The sequence below is a fragment of the Myotis davidii genome, unplaced genomic scaffold (genome assembly GCF_000327345.1).
Source record: "Myotis davidii unplaced genomic scaffold, ASM32734v1 scaffold1290, whole genome shotgun sequence".
Classification (NCBI taxonomy): domain Eukaryota; kingdom Metazoa; phylum Chordata; class Mammalia; order Chiroptera; family Vespertilionidae; genus Myotis; species Myotis davidii.
The window spans coordinates 703,053-709,902 of NW_006282186.1; the positions used below are offsets into that span (position 1 = coordinate 703,053).

At 58.7% G+C, this 6,850-nt stretch overlaps 1 long non-coding RNA gene across 1 annotated transcript in view; it reads left to right on the forward strand.

Annotated features, from left to right (window-relative positions):
* The window catches only part of LOC102757841, a 189,949-nt gene extending 185,607 nt beyond the window's left edge, over positions 1-4,342 (forward strand). Inside the window, exons 7-8 of the long non-coding RNA XR_001514741.1 lie at positions 1,671-1,797; positions 3,995-4,342. This is a non-coding gene — a long non-coding RNA (uncharacterized LOC102757841). The remainder of the gene's footprint in view (positions 1-1,670; positions 1,798-3,994) is intronic.
* Positions 4,343-6,850: the final 2,508 nt, after the last annotated feature.

The window sequence follows — 6,850 nt, forward strand, 5'->3', positions numbered from 1 at the left end:
GGACTTCCACTCTCAACCTGCACTGGCTCAGGCTCTCCGCACTCGTGTGGAAACAGCCTGGAGAGGTGGGACACCGGTGTCCGCGCTGTGTTCCCCCTCCCCCTTACACACACACACACACACTGGCTGGTATCTCATGCCTTCCGTGGAGAAACGCGCGTTTGGGGGCGGGGGGGAGCTGCCCCCTCCTCAGAATCTGCTCGGTGGTTCTGACCAGCTGGGGAGAGCTCCCTTCTCTGAGGTCGGTGTGGTTCCCGCCAGTCTCCCACAGAGAATCGCACCTTCAAAGCAGCGGTTCTCAACCTGTGGGTCGCCAGCCTGGGGGTCGAACGACCCTTTCACAGGGGTCGCCTAAGACCATCCTGCATATCAGATATTTACATTACGATTCATAACAGTAGCAACGTTACAGTTATGAAGTAGCAACGAAAATAATTTTATGGTTGGGTCACAACATGAGGAGCTGTATTAAAGGGTCGCGGCATGAGGAAGGTTGAGAACCACTACCTTTAAAGGCTGCCAGCCACCTGGGGAGTGGGCAGGTAAGGGGCATCGACGACTCGGGGGCTAAACTGGTGAGCAGTCTGGGAGGAGGAAGCCAGGGTGAGGGCAGACCAAGTGGTGCTGATTATCTTGCAAGTCACAAACCCGAACTTGCGTGAGAGTTCTGTGATTTAAAAGGGGGAACCACCTTGAATAGATAAAATGTCTTACATCAATTTTACAACGAACTAGACTGTGAGAATGGTAAATGTCCTTTATCACTCAACATTGTTAGTTCAAAAAGCTAGAAAAGGCCAGTCCCTTCTGTGGTCAAAACCAAGGGCTCCCAGTGTTTTTCCAACAAACCTGGAAATTCTTTCCCTGGCCTGGTGGGGCTGGGCCGCTGGAATGGCTGTGTGCGGCTGCCACCTTGTGGCCGGTGCCAGGCGGTGCATGTGTGACCTGTTGCTGAATCCTGTGAAGTGTGTGTGTGTGTGTGTGTGTGTGTGTGTGTGTGTGTATAAAAAATATACTTTTACTTATTTTACAGAGGAAGGGAGAGGGAGAGAGAGTTGGAAACATCAGTGATGAAGGAATCATTGATCGCCTGCCTCCTCCACGCCCCCTACGGGGGATCGAGCCCACAACCCGGGCATGTGCCCTAGCTCGAACGAACCCGGGACCCTTCAGTCTGCAGGCTGACGCTCTATCCACTGAGCCAAACTGGCTAGGGCTGAACTCTATTTTTAAAGGCCTTTTACAAAGACTTTTCTCAGTCGCTCTCACCACACATGCAATTCCATCTCCGGGGCTTTGGTTCTGTCTAAGCCAGTGATGGCGAACCTATGACACGCATGTCAGAGGTGACACTCGAACTCATTTTTTTGGTTGATTTTTCTTTGTTAAATGGCATTTAAATATATAAAATAAATATCAAAAATATAAGTCTTTGTTTTACTATGGTTGCAAATATAAAAAGATTTCCATATGTGACATGGCACCAGCGTTAAGTTAGGGTTTTTAAAATGCTGACACGCCTAGCTCAAAAGGTTCGCCATCACTGGTCTAATCTGTACTCTGCCCTCTTTGGACTCCAGTGACTGCCTCCCAACAAGCTTCCCGGCGGCCTCTGGACTGACTTTCTAGCATGTGAATCAGATCTGATCGTCTTTTCCTTTCTTTTCCAGGTTCCAGCGCCACCCTGGGAAGACCCCGAGGCCAGTCCCCTGCCCGGACGGCGTCTCTGCAGACACACGTCTCTCTCTTCCTCGCCTGCCCCCTGCCAACACCTGCTGGCTCTCCCCCTCATCTCAGGTATCACCCCCAGGAAGCCCTCTGGGTTGAATGAGATCGTGTGATGTCATAACATAATGTGACAGGAAAGGGAGGAAATGTGAGGGGACGTGACACACTGCATCGTAACCGGCCTCTCCTTCCTCTCCCACAAGACTGGTGGCTTGAGAGAGGGGACTTTTGCCTCCGGGCGCGGCGTCTGGCACGGAACGGCCGCTCACTGACTGTGAGGAGGAGTAGAGGGAGGGAGAATAGAGCCAGGCAAAGGCCCGCGTCTCCAGGTTTCCTCCTAGGGATGTGCGGCCCTCGGACGTAGGAGCTGTCACTTGGCGAGCAGCGCTTCCTCACTCCCTTTGCACTGTTGTCTCTGCTCAGCCATCCCACTGGCAAGTGAACCTTTTTAAAAACGCACTTCAGTGGTACCACCTCCTCACTCCGAGCTCCGTCAGAGAGTCAGGTCCTCCAGCCTGCAGGCCGGGGCCTCCTAACTCCACCCAGCCCCCGGCTCACACCACCGCTCTAGATGCCCTGGGTACCTTTTGTGTTCTAGAACTCAGGGATTACCTTGCTGGTGAATGGAGTTATTTAAAGGCCGCGTGGCAGAAGCGCACTGAAAGTGTCAGCTAAGACGTGTGACACCTGTGGGTCCCCGTGAAGCCGTCCAAGAGGAAGGCATTGCCTTGTGCCTGCCGGGAGCTGACGGTCCGGCTGGTGCTCCACGGGAGGTCACGAGAGAGCAGGAATCAGCCCATCACCAGGCAGCGTGTGATCAGTGGCCACAAAAGGGCCCGAGAACGGGATGGGGGTTAAACAGGAGGATGCGTGTGAAAGTGCCTCGCCCTCCACGCCTCCTGGCCCAGGCGGGCCTGCCGTCGGCTCTCACACAGGACTCCGCTCCACTTCCTGCTCCCCAGGGACTCGCCCCTCGAGAGAAGGCCTGGCCACCCCCCGGCCTCACGTGCCCACCCCGTCGGGGAGCCCAGCTGCTGAGATAGTGAGGGGGACGCGCCCTGAGATTTAGTTAGCACCCAGGGTCCCCGAAACAGGCCCCGTCTCCCTCCCGGTCTCCCTGTTCCTCCTCTAAGCCTCTTCTCTTCCTTCACAATTGAGCCCAGGCTGGGTTGCCGCTCCCTCGTTAAAGGGTTTGTGCATGGGGAATGGGCAGAGGGAGTCCCCCGTGGAGCAGCGCGGAGCCAGTGACGGCTGGCACCTGGGCCCTTCTCCCCAGCAGAGCAGGGCAGTGAGGGGCTCTCGGTGGCTGGAGCCGCGGGCATGTTGCAGGGTGGAGGGAAGGCCCTGAGAGCTCAGAGCTCCCTGCTGGGAGGCCTCACGGGCACTCGTGTGTCTTGTGGGCAGTGCGCTACTTTCCTTACTTTTGAAAACCATGGTGACGTGATCAGGAGGTGTCGAAACGGGGAGCTGCCTTCCGGCCCCTGCCATCACTGTACGTCACAGCCTGGGGCTCCCGGGGCGACCCAGGCGCGCGGGACCCCGTGCCAGCGAGGCCCTTCCTACGCCTCCTGCCCCGCCTGTGAGCAAGGCCCTTTCCTCGGGCTGCCCTGGCCCTGGCCCTGGCCCTGGCCCTGAGCTGTGAGTCCTTCGGGTCCCTGCAGCTCTGTTCTGTTCTGTGCCTCTGCCCTCGCGGCTGGTGGTGACCCAGGAGGCGGCAGCACCCACACAGCAGGTGGCCGCCAGAGCTGAGTCACTGCCCTGGGAACCGTGCCCTGGCGAGGCCGGCTCGGGAGCCCTCGGTGCCTGCCCCGCGGCGAGAGCAAAGGGCTGGGGCTCTTCCTGCAAGGGGGGGGGGGGGCACCGGGCCGGTGAGGAAGGGAAGGGGAGCCACTTGAGGAGCCGAGAAGGAAGGTGCCCCGGCGGCAGGCTCTGGCGGGTGGCGGTGGCCGAGCACTGAGCGTCTGCTCCCGCCGTTATAGTGATGGCCGTGGCTGTTGTGTTTAAATGCTCCAAAACCACCCATTTAGGGATAGCTTTAAAAATGGGGTGCGGAGGCTCTCGGATGCTTCAAGGTGCTCTCTGGCCTGTGAATTAAGGGGGCGTAGGCAATAAAACGAGACAGAGAGATTGCTAAACTCCTGCTACTCTAGGAAAATGAGCAACTGAGGTTGAGGGTTTTAAAAAACTTAAAAGTTTCTTACTGTTCATAGGTGCTCTGATGGGTGCTGTGCTTAAAGATAATGCTGCTTGTATTTCATTTCCAGAGAGGACAGACATGTGGTGTTGCTTTTGAAAGGAGGTTTTTAAAAGGAAAAGGAGAGCCTGGTTTGTTGACTATACCAGGGAACAAGAGGTGACCTCAGTCTGGAAAACCAGCTGGCCCCCACCTCTCTGTGTCCCGCAAAACAAGCCCTTTGTCAAGCAGCAGAAGGCGGGCCAGTCATCGTTTCAGCTGACCAGGATTCTTCAAGGAAACAAAGCAAGAGGCGCTCTGCATTTTCACAGCTGAACAGAGCTCTTAGGAAACGCCGCCAGCTCACTCAGCGCCCACGAGGCCATGGGAGCGTCTGGTGACCATTAGTCAGGGGCCTGAATGCAGAGGCTGGGGGTGGGTGAGCCGTGCTGCCACCGCGGCCAGCTCGCAGGACCAGAGAGAATAGAATCACGGCTCCTGCTTTTTGAGCTCAGAATTTTTTAACTTAAAAAAAGTTTAGTCCTAGCTGGTTTGGCTCAGTGGATAGAGCATCAGCCCTCAGGCTGAAGGGTCCCGGCTTCGGGTCCAGTCAAGGGCACGTGCCTCGGTTGCCGGCTCAATGGGGCCTGTGCAGGAGGCAACCAATCCATGTGTGTCTCGCACATCCTGTCTCTTCCCCCTCCCTGCCACTCCCTCTAAAATCCCCTGTGAGGATTAACAACAACAAAAGGGGTTTTTTTTACACATTGTGTGCCCAGTTAATTCTGTGGAGCTGAGGAATCCCCAGAGGCAGCGGTAACCGCCTTGCTCTGGGTGTGTGCCCTGGGACCACTCGGGGCCGGGGAGGTTGCCTTAAGTCGGGGGAACTGTGAGTTGTCAGTTATGCTGCGACCTGCGACCAGAGGTGCGCTTTCTCCTTCCGCTTCCCGTTTGCTCTCACGAGCACTGTACGGATGAAAAGTCAGCCACACAGAAATACAGACGGTCAAAACGTGTCCTGGTGTTTCTGAGGCATAAGAACGGAGGCAGATTCTACCAGAAACCAGACCATTTCGGGGCCCTACGTCTATATGATTGCAGGTCGGTGAGGCCTGAATCGAGATGCATGTGGCAGTCCGAGGTCAGCTGATTCTAGAAGCCACGCCAGTCCAGAGACTCACGGGAATTTGGGAGGGCAGTTTGGGGAGAGAGGATCTTAAGAAGAGGGAAGCTTTCGTCTTTGTTTTCTGACGGGTGTGGGGTAGGAGAGCTGACCTGCTTTGGGATAGAATTTGCAAATCCGTCACTCCGGGTGACCCTCCCGAGAGATCAGCGGCCGGCTGGATGCGCCCGGCCCTTAGGGGAGTGCGTGGACAGTACCGCAGCCGGCTGGATACGCCCGGCCCTTAGGGGAGTGCGTGGACAGTACCGCAGCCGGCTGGATGCGCCCGGCCCTTAGGGGAGTGCGTGGACAGTACCGTGGTGCCGGCTGGATGCGCCGGCCCTTAGGGGAGGGCGGTGGACAGAACGTGGTGCCGGCTGGATGCGCCCGGCCCTTAGGGGAGTGCGTGGACAGAACCGTGGTGCCGGCACCGACACCGGGCAGCACGCAGGCGCGGGCGGGGTAAGGGCAGGCGGCGGTGAGAGCTCCCGGGCACGGTGGGTTTATCCCGCCCTCTGCAGTCGGAGCCAACATTCTCCCTGGTCTTGAATGACTGAGAATGTTTCCCTCTCGGCCGGTCGCCGTCCACTCACGGGCTGGCGACTCGAACCCCTCAGGTGAGGTCCGAGCAGAGAGCAGCCTGACGCCCACGTCGTGTGGGTTTTAGAGCAAAGGCGAAGCCGTGAAACACAGCCTGCTTGTTCCGGGGGTGCAGAGACGGACCTGGGGGCCCGGGGCTGCCAGACACCGGGGTGGCCGCCCGGCCCCTTGTCCAAACCTCGGGAGGGGGTGTTTCCGAGGGGCCCTCGGCCTCCAGGCTGCGAGGCCACCTGCCCTTTGAGGAATGTGACTGACGTGGGTCAGAGGGAGACCGTCACTTACCCAGAAGGAAACCAGCCAGTTAGGCACTTGCCGTCGTGGCTTCTTCCACACGCCTGGGGCGGGGTGGTGACCTAGCTCCGGGCACCAACAGGAGCAGTAGCATCTCTGTGTTCCCGGTCACAGGGTTTGGTGCCCTCCCTCCCTCTCTCTCTTTCCAGATGGGAGCCACACCGGTTCTTAAGAAACCAGCTGAACCCTTCCCGCAGGAGGGAGAGTTGAGCAATGTTCTGAGCACATGCTGTTCTGGGCCCCGAGGAAATGCCGTCGCTAGAAGATGCTCTAGACCTGAAGGGGCTGGGAAAGCCCAGGACGGGGAAGCGGGCGGAGCCTTCGGGACAGCAGGTGCCAGCCTCTTCCTGCCCGGCTGAGGCCTGGAGGGGGCTGCCCCCCCCCACACACAGTCCGGATGTTCTTCTCTGGACCCCACGCCACCTCCACCGTCCACAGGGGCCATACAGGGGCACGCCGGGCGCCACAGCCCCCAGCCGGCGCCTGCCCAGCCGCTTCCCGGCCTCTAGGGAGACGGTGTGGCCTTGCTGGCACCAGGAGATAACGTCGTTCACCTGAGGAGGGAAAGCCCATCCAGGAAAGAGGCTTTGCCCAGACCCTGCCCAGGTGCCCAGGTGCCCGGGCAGCGGCCTGCGCTTCGTTACGGCGGCGGCACAGCGGTCAGACAGCGTTTCCCCCAGAGCGTAAGTATCCAGGGAAGCAGCTCCGGGATCTCCCGGGAGGACTGCCCTCGTCCTGGGAGGAGCGGCGGCACGGCCCCAGGTCCCGCCCCCGTGGAGGCAGAGTCACCTGTGTTTGCCGGCGACACGGTTTTGGAGATAAGGAGCCACACGTCCTCCCGTCACCGGCTGCCTCCTCCAAGGCAGGCGTGGGTTCCAGGAAGAGCCGAGGAGGAG